This window comes from Pyrus communis, chromosome 17, assembly GCF_041283825.1.
Source record: "Pyrus communis isolate YQ-2024b chromosome 17, ASM4128382v1, whole genome shotgun sequence".
Classification (NCBI taxonomy): Eukaryota; Viridiplantae; Streptophyta; class Magnoliopsida; order Rosales; family Rosaceae; genus Pyrus; species Pyrus communis.
In genome coordinates, this window is record NC_142581.1 from 12,633,469 (window position 1) to 12,643,424 (window position 9,956).

The following is a 9,956-nucleotide window of genomic DNA, read 5'->3' on the forward strand; positions in this document are numbered from 1 at the left end:
AGTGATTAACAATCCAAAACTTGCATGCATAAATTCATAAGCAAATTAAAAAGAGACTATATATTCTTGCTAAGGATCATGGCCTCACCCTAGCAAAAGAAATTAGTTACGCATTTTCATACTAAAAATCATAGTCTTTATTGAACTAGAAAAAGAATGAAAACACCTTGAAAATATAAGTCTTTAAACCTCTAAGCTTTGCCCCAAATGTTCTCTCCAAAAATTGCATGCGTTCTCTCCTCTCTAGAAACCCTAGGTCTGCCAAATGGCTTATTTATACTACCCTCATTAAAACCCTCCTAATAAAAGGTCTTAGAATGAGACTAGGTAACTAAATAAATTAAAATAAAATAGGAAACATAATCCTAAATTGATTTGGTAAATTCGCCCAAAATTCTGCACAACTACGTTTTGGACCCATATCAGCTCCAAAACTGGCCCAAAATAGTTGGATTTAAAGCCTGGACTATTCTGAACACTTCTCCAGAAGGCCACGAACACATCTGAGGTCATCTTGGGCTCCAAAAACGTAGTTTAAGCCCAGAAACGTCACTTTCCAACAACGCACACTGCTCCTTTATTTAATCGCCATAAAATAACCGCTTGGTAGAAAAATCCCAAATTTTGACACAAATAAGCCAACAGACACTTGAACGTCCTTCAATTTGAATCACTCCAAATTTCGTTCGTTTGATCATGTTTTGCTCTAGAGGAAGTTGAATGTCCTATATTGAAAATATAAAGCAAAGTATCAAAATTCTACTAGAATAATTATCAAATTATACTAAGAATAGGTGCAATATATAATATAATATTGACTCATCAAAATACTCCCAAACTTAGCTTTTTGCTTGTCCTCAAGCAAAATTAAACTAGGAAACAAAAATAAAAGCTAACAAACTAGAACTTAACTAAAACTAAATGACAAAGATTTTCACCTTCAAAGTTGCAATCCATAGAAAATGTTAAAAATCAGAACATCTTTTCAAAAGATTCAACTAATCCCACCACAGAGTCTAAGTCATTTAGAATCAATTAGGAAAGAATTCATGAACTTCCTTTGGTGAAAAGTGAACCAACATGGTTAAGGAGACTCGACTAAAATCTCTACCTTTCGTCTTTCTTTATTTCACTCATACTAACTTTAAAGATAGCTATTTTTTTTTTAAAGTAACAGTAGTGGTCGTGCAATTTTAGTTCAGTTAAGCTTTCGATCCAACCCATGTAGCAAGCTTTAGGTCAATGACTCCCAAACCACAAAAGCTTTAGGGCACTAGGTGTAGAACACCCCTAAGGACTTATTAACTCGAGTTGAAAAGGCTACGAAACCAACTAACCACCCTGCCCTATGCCAAAACTCTACCGTTTGACACGAGAATCACTGCTGATTAGGCAGGACTGGCCCGGTTACTAGGCAAAGCCTCGGGTGGAACAATTATTACTTTATTCATAACAATAACGAACTTTACTTAGAACAAAAATTAAAATTAAACTTAGACTAAAAGTAAGTGTTTCAATCTCACTCCCCACAAAACCATGTTGATGTGAATGTGCAAATTGTCAAAGTATAACCCATGAATTAGTGTCTAAGCAATGATAAATAGAAAAGACTCTACAGTGGGATTAACCTTCACCATGTCCATTTGTTTTAACGGTTAAAATAATCTATGGATATTAACTTAAAAAGAATGAATTTTTTTTTATTGACTCAAAAATTAAAAACCTAAAAATTCTAATTCCCACCCCTAAACTTAAATCACACATTGTCCTCAAGGTGTGAAAAATAGAAGAAAAATGAAAAAAAAAAAAAAAAACTAACACAACAAAATAAAAATAAATAACTTCCTTAAATAACTAGAAATAGACAAACGAAAAATAAAACGAGAAAATAAAACAAAAGACAAGCAACCAATAAAATGATACACTACAAAAGAAAAAAAAAAGAAAAGGAAGTGGACAAACCTGGAGTCGAACCCGTGACCTGGAACTGGCTCTATATAGGCTGACTTAGCGTCTTAGGTTGGAATTTTGAAACCATGGTGCAGGATAAGCGTTGGGCAGAAGGAAGATGATAAAAGGACCCATTGAAAAACGTTTGGGTTTGAACCCAATCCTCAAACGCAAAGGTCCAAGAAGAAAACAAAAGAAATGGAGACACACGGAATGCATTCGTACACCTCACACGTGCACAGGCTTGTGAAAAACTTTAGATTCCTTTGTCCCATGTCTGCACTTGGAACCTCGAGCGGAGAGCCAAACGGCTCTCTTCTTTCCTCGAGCTCAGAGCTCGTCATTTCAACAGAGTCTCCTCTTTCTCATTTCTAATTATATTGAGGAATTCTAAGCTTTTTGCTCTATAGAAACTAAGAGGTCTCACATTTCTCTACACTGGAGAACACTAGCCGCTCCTCCAACTTCATTGCAACATCAATGCTGCGTAACAAAACCCGAAATCTCAAAGGTAAAACTCTTTCCTTGCTGCCATTGTGTTCCATTGAGCTTATTTGCATGGGAAAAGTAAAGAACCAACACATGCAACTGTTTTCTCTGCGAGGACACTCGGATCCATAACGAAAGTGAGGCACCAACACCAACACCAAAGGGCGAAAAAAATATAACATCCATCCGTGTTCTTATTTATGCACAGAGTAGATTTCGAAGGCTTGGATGACGGCATAACAACGGAAGAAAGGATAATGACCCCAGATTTGACGAAAAACAGCCAAGCCAGACATAACTAACACGGATCGAAAACCAAAGCTAACAATTCATTCTCGCATGTGACTGTGCTATGCCTGCATGTTAAGGATCTGCTGGTTTGCATGGATGATGACAATCGGAGGTAAAATGTGTGTAGGATGCTCACGGATCCGTCGGCTGTAAGGAGAAAAACAAAAGAATCCTCTCGGACCGCACAGATCTGATCATGCAAAAGGTACAAACGCGTGTTTTGAAATGTTCTTACTACGTACTGCAAAGATAAGGTGCAATGTCAGTTCATATCTCAAATTTCTGGCTCCGAGAGAAAAGAACACCCAAACTACAGAGTCAGTGGTTCAAAATGGCAAAATTAACAGGCAAACTCCTGAAACTGCAACAGGTAGAAAACTCATCCCTCGGTTCTTATTTTACTCAGCATGTATGGCTGTAAAGCATCTTTCGTGTGATATTCTGTGATATTTCAAACACCGAGAACCGGGACTTGTAATGCGAAAAGAAATAAAATGGTGATCTGGATATGGATGATGATGTCAGACTTTGAACACCTTCTGCCAATCATAAAACTTAACAAAAACCTGATCACCCCCAAACTAAAATATAAGGAATAACTGGGAACTATATGGGAATGATAATGTTGAACTTGGAACACGCCTTTTCCTGTACTAATAGTGAATGAAAACCTGGATCCACCCATGAACATATATGGACTCTTTGAACTTTAACCTTGCGGAGGACAGATAAAGACCCGACCCCCAAACTTCAATAATGGCATACATGGCATCTTTGAAACTAAAAGGTGTAGATATGCATAAAAATAATGAAAGCTCCTCAGTACTTATCAACTTGATTTGTTTTGTTTCAGGAACACTGGAGATCCATAAAAGCAGCTCATTGGCGTCTAAGGATTGCATTGAAGAATGACCGTGTAGCAAAACAGAGGTATAATGTTCTATCCTTTTGTGGTTGGATCTGTGATTTTGCAAGAGCTTTGTAATTTCTGCATTATATGTCAGCATAGTCTAGGAATGTGAGTGATGGTAATGTAGACTTGCTGCTGGGTGCATGATTCCAGCCTAAAATAATCTCTTTGTGTATACATTCTTGTTTGATTTGTTTGTTGTCTGCAAAAACCTACGTTATGAAATCAGAGATAGATTATAGAAAATACTAACTATAAACTAAAAATTAAACAAGTAAAATTGTAACTTTTTTTTTTTTTTTTTTGGGAATTTTTTTTTCCAAATGTTTTTATTTTTTATTTTTTTAGATGATTGTTGACACTAAATGACAGCCTAGGAATTTAAATGTAGCTAGATGGAAAATAATGAGATAAAATAGACAGAAAGTAATGAAAAAGTTAGAAAATTAGGTTGCCTCCCAATAAGCGCTTTATTTAACGTCTGTAGCTAGACTGAACAGAAGCCCTGTGATTAAATTGCTGGATTCTTCAGAGTCATAGACTTGGCTGCATTGTCGAAGGGTGATTCCAAGTATGGTTTCAGCCTGTGACCATTCACCTTAAGTGTGTTGCCATTAATCTTGCTTGTAATGTCAACTGCTCCATGAGAATAAACCTTAGTAACCAAGTAGGGCCCATTTCATCGAGATTTCAATTTCCCTGGAAATAACTTTAATCTGGAACTGAATAACAAAACTTTCTGCCCTAGCTAGAAATATGTCCTGACAATTTGTTTGTCATGGAATGCCAGTGTTTTGTCTTTGTATATGAGTGCATTTTCATAAGCCTTCTGGCGAATTTCATCAAGCTCATTGAGCTGCAGCTTATGCTTTTCCCCTGCTGAATCGTAAGCAAAATTTAACTCCTTGATAGCCCAAAACGCTTTATGCTCTAGCTCCATAGGTAAAAGACAAGCCTTGCCGTACACAAGAAGAAACGGGGACATCCCAATCGGTGTTTTAAATGCTGTTCTGTGGCCCAAAGTGCATCGTTTAATTTCAAACTCCAGTCTTTATGAGTGGAGCCAACTGTTTTCTCCAAAATACGCTTTATTTCCCTGTTTGAAACCTTAACCTGCCCTGATGTTTGTGGATGGTAAGGAGTGGCAACACGATGAGTTATCCCATACTTTGCAAGTAATGCAGCAAACTGGTTATTAATAAAATGCTTTCCCCCCATCACTAAGTATAACTCGTGGGATGCCCAACTGTGGAAATATGACCCCTTGGAGGAATTTCAGAACCATTGATCCCTGATTAGTTGGTGCTGCAATCGCCTTGCGCACTTATAAACATACTCAACCCCCACCAAAATATATTGATTGCCATGTGAAGATGGGAATGATCCCATAAAATCAATACCCCAAACATCGAATAATTCAACAACTAAAATACCATGTTGTGGCATCTCATTCCGTTTGGACTAATTTCCCACTCTCTGACAACGATCACAAGATTTACACCAATTATTAGCATCCTTGAAAAGAGAAGGCCAAAACAGCCCACTTTGTAGAATTTTAGCTGTTGTCCTTTTAGGCCCAAAATGGCCACCACAAGCATAATGATGTGCAAACTTTAAAACATTGTTATGTTCCTCTTCTGGAATACATTTGCGAATAATCTGATCTGGACAGTATTTATACAGATACGGCTCATCTCAAAAATAAAATTTTGCTTCTGCCAAAAATTTCTTTTTCTGCTGATAACTAAAATCTGGATGAATAACTCCCCTCGCCAAATAATTAACCAAATTTGCAAAACATGGTGTTTTGTGTTGGACAACCAACAATTGTTCATTAGGAAAATTGCAATGTGTCCTCTTCTGCAGTAGCAAAATTTATTAATCTTGATAAATGATCAGCCACCACATTTTCGCTGCCCTTTTTGTCCTTAATTTCCAAATCAAACTCTTGAAGTAAAAGAATCCATCGAATAAGTCGAGGTTTAGCATCATTTTTAGATAATAAATACTTCAAAGCAACATAATCTGTGTAGACTAAGAACGAAATTTCTCTAATGCAAAAACAATTGCCAACAATTCTTTCTCAGTGGTTGCATAGTTCAGCTGTGCATCATTGAGAGTTCTACTAGCATAATAAATGACTTGAGGAATCTTGTCTTTTCGCTGTCCAAGAACTGCCCCAACTGCATAATCTGATGCATCATACATTAGTTCAAATGGTAAGTTCCAGTCCGGAGCTGCAATAATCGGTGCTGAAGTTAGGAGTGTTTTTAACTTGTTGAAAGCTTCCAAGCATGCATCATCAAAAACAAACTGTGCATCCTTAGCCAATAAGCTACACAAAGGTCGGCTAATCTTGGAGAAATCCTTGATAAACCATCTGTAAAACCCAACATGTCCAAGAAACGAACGAATGCTCTTCAAAGTAGTATGAGGGGGTAACTTAGCAATAACATCAATCTTAGCTTTATCAACCTCAATACCTTTGCTAGATACCAAGTGCCCTAAAACAATGCCTTGTTTAACCATAAAATGACACTTCTCCCAATTCAATACCAGATTAGTTTTTTTGCAACGCTCAAGAACCAAAGATAAATTCTACAAACAATGATCAAACGAATCCCCAAAAACAGAAAAATCATCCATAACTACTTCAACAACTTGTTCAACCAAACCTGAGAATATGCTCATCATGCAGCGTTGGAATGTTGCAGGTGCATTGCATAATCCGAAAGACATTCTTCTGTAAGCAAATGTACCAAAAGGGCACGTGAATGTGGTCTTTTCCTAATCCTCTGGTGTAACTAGAATTTGATTGTAGCCTGAATACCCATCTAAAAAATAATAGAAAGCCTGACCAGCCAATCTTTCCAACATTTGATCAGTAAAGGGTAACGGAAAGTGATCCTTTCTAGTACCTGTATTGATCTTCCTGCAGTCAACGCACATTCGCCACCCAGTAGTTAAACGTGTAGGCACAAGCTCGTTATTGTCATTTTTTACAACTATAATTCTAGTGCGTTTAGGTACCACTTGAGTAGGACTTAGCCATTTACTATTTGAAATTGGATAAATCATTCTAGCATCTAAAAGCTTCATAACCTCATTTCGAGCAACTTCCTTCATGATCGGATTCAATCGGCGTTGAGCATCAATGGTGGGTTTCACACCCTCCTCCATCAAAATTCTATGCATACAGAGTGTTGGGTTGATCCCCTTAATATCTGCAATTGTCCACCCAATGGCATCTTGAAAATTTCTCAAAATACGCAGCAATTTCTCTTCCTCAATTGGAGATAAATCTGCAGAAACAATAACTGGCAGCGAAGAATTAGCACCCAAATAAGCATATTTTAAGTGTTCTGGTAATGGTTTCAATTCCAGCTTAGGTGGTTGTATTTTTGAAGGTTGTAATGGTGTTTTTGGTTCTCCCAAACTCTCAAAAACGTATCTCCACTTTGGCTGGTGTAAAGGGACACTTTCCAAAGCTATAACATACTCAAAAGCCTCATCATCTTCATTTTTTGTGTCTTCAAAACCATGTAAAACTCTCATACAATCTTGCATATCACTAGGCCTCTTAGTTGCTTCAAATAAATTAAACATAACAGATTGTTCTTGTACTTGTAAGCGTCAATGTGCTGGACCACAAAATCTGCTGGAAGGTAGAGATTATCCACTTTGATAATAAGATCTTTAATAATACCCCTAGGATAAGCAACCGAATAATCCCCTAATTGTAAAATAACTGATGTTGGTTTGATTTCGCCTTGTCCCCGCTGTTGAAAATAGAAAAAGGCATTAAATTAATACTAGCACCCAAATCAATTAAAGCACGTTTAAACTCAGAATGTCCAATTGTGCATGAAATTGTAAACTCCCTGGATATTTTTTCTTTGGTGGCAGCTTTTGTAATAGAACTGCACTGCACTACTCTGTGAGAATCACTTTTTCAAAGTCCACAATCTTCTTTTTCTTTGTGCACACATCTTTCAAAAACTTGGCATATGAGGGAATGTTCTTGATTGCATCAATTAATGGTAGGTTAATCTGAACTTTAGCTAATGTCTTCATGAAATCTGTTAATTGTTGATCTTTTGCATGTGGCTTCAATCTTTCGAGATATGGCATAGGTGGAACATAAACACGTTCTGACTTTTCTGCATTTTTGTAGCAAGTACTGCAGTATTTTTGGATCTGTCCAATGGTTGGGCAGATTCTGCAGAAATTTCAGAACCTTTTTGTGACTGCAAAGGTGCTGCCCGTGAAGCTCCAACAATGTTCTTTATTTTTTGCATCTCGGTTGTCATAAATTTTACCACAAGGCAATATTCTGATAGCATTACAATCTGCATTTCCACGTGGATTCGGGATAGTTTGGCTAGGAAATTTCCTGTTTCTCTGCTCGAAAACTGGAGTGAAAGCTACCCCATTTGCTGCTGTAGATCTTTCATTGTTGCTTGTATGTTCTGAATTTTTTGGTAGGTTTTCTGAATTTCTTGTTTTGCTGCATGAAAACATGCCTTTGTATGATCTGCCAATTTTTCGTTTGCGACTTCCCAAGAAGGTTTAGCTTGAGCATCAAGTTGCTGTATTTGTTGTTGAAACTGTGGTTTAACCTGTTGATCTCTATTCCACTTGAAATTTGGGTGATCTCTCCACCCGGGGTTGTACAAATTTGAGTATGGATCCATTTCTAGGCCTTTGATAATTATTGAATGCGTTAAATCTACTCTATAACATGCTCTGGGTATGCGTCCCTATGTGGGCAACCCATAAAATCATGTGTTGTGATGCCACAAATGGTACATACGGCTGCAGTAGGCTGCTGGACAGGTGCTGCCATTCTTTGTAAAAGCATGTCAAATTTTCATCAAAATTTTCTGACTTCTTCTCCATCTTTTCTATTTGTGCAGATACATGAGGTGACCCACTGGACATCTCAAAAACACCCCTGGTCTAAGGTATATCAACTGCCCATTGTTGAGATTCTGTTGCCATGTTCTCAAACAATTGATACGCTTGCAGTGCATTTTTGTCTGAATACGTTCCTCCATAAGAAGCATTAACAAGAGTCTTAGTAGTCAAATTCAGCCCTTTGTAAAATAAATTCATTTGAGTGTCACCATTAATGCCTAAACGTGGACATTTCCTGAGCAGATCTTTGTAACGTTCCCATGCTTCATGAATTACTTCATTAGGTTTTTGAGCAAATGTTAAAATTTGAGTACTCATATCAAGTGTTTTTGAAGCTGGGTAGTATTTGCTTAAAAATGCAGCAATGAGTTGGTTCAACGAAGTAATGCTTCCAGATAGAAGTGTGAGTAACCATCTCTTTGCACCATCCTTCAAAGTGTACGGAAAAAGTCTGAGTTTGATAGATTCTGCTGAAAATTCTCTCAACAAAATGTTTTTGCATTCCATTAGAAATTCAATTAGATGCATGTTAGGATCATCTGTTGATAAACCATGAAATGAAGGTAGAATCTCCAAGATATGATGCCGTATCTCAAACGTAGACCCATCTTCAACTTCAGGATAGGTAATGCTACCAAGGATTCCCTCAGTGGTTGTCCCGCTGTTGGTAGAACAAATGCCATAGCTTCCTTGCTATCCAAAACCCCTGTAAACAGATTATGCAAAATTGTTCCCTACAGTGAAGGTTCCCATTGTCTCAGGTAACGGTGGTAATTTCTTGATAGGATTTTTATCATCTGCGTAAAAGGGTTAAAAACACCTAAAATATTTGCAAGAGAAACAAGGTTATTGTAATATAATTGGCTCAAGCAAAGTTGTTCTTCGCAAGGATTAATTTAAAGAGATCAAAGTGAAATCAATTCTCAACTAATTAATTAAAACAAAGTTTTTCTTTTGAAAGAGGTGATTTAATGACCTAAATTAAGAAAAATGAATTTAATTAAAAAGATTACTTAAAAACCACAACTTTAAAGAAAGATAAAGGAAACAATTTTTAGAATTCAAAGTGAGAAAGTACTAGGGTTCCACCGTCATCCTAACAATCCTATGTAGCTCGTCTAAATTACTTAAGAACCATACATGCATATTTTGAAGGTTAGGTTTTCCTAGAGTATATTCTACTTGGAACCTCCAACATAGAACGTGTATCTAACATGCAATCCGTCTGTGGTGTCTAGATCGAATGTGAACATGTGAGACTCATTAAGTTTTATGAAAACTTTTTGAAAAACCATATAACCCTTAAAACGTGTCGTCCATCCTAAGAGGTTACACATATTAACCACAAGAAGCCTTAGTCAATTTTAGGGACAACCCTTCGCCAAAATTACATCAAATA

General features: G+C 36.9%; 1 long non-coding RNA gene across 2 annotated transcripts; it reads left to right on the plus strand.

Moving 5' to 3' along the window:
* Nucleotides 1-2,213: 2,213 nt before the first annotated feature.
* On the plus strand, nucleotides 2,214-8,874 carry LOC148689489 (uncharacterized). Of its 2 annotated transcripts, XR_015958287.1 has the most exons (4): nucleotides 2,214-2,461; nucleotides 2,648-3,100; nucleotides 3,584-3,660; nucleotides 8,557-8,874. It is a non-coding gene; the product is annotated as an uncharacterized LOC148689489 (long non-coding RNA). The 2 variants fall into 2 exon arrangements; XR_015958286.1 differs by having other exon boundaries at nucleotides 2,371-3,100.
* The last annotated feature ends 1,082 nt before the right edge of the window (nucleotides 8,875-9,956 follow it).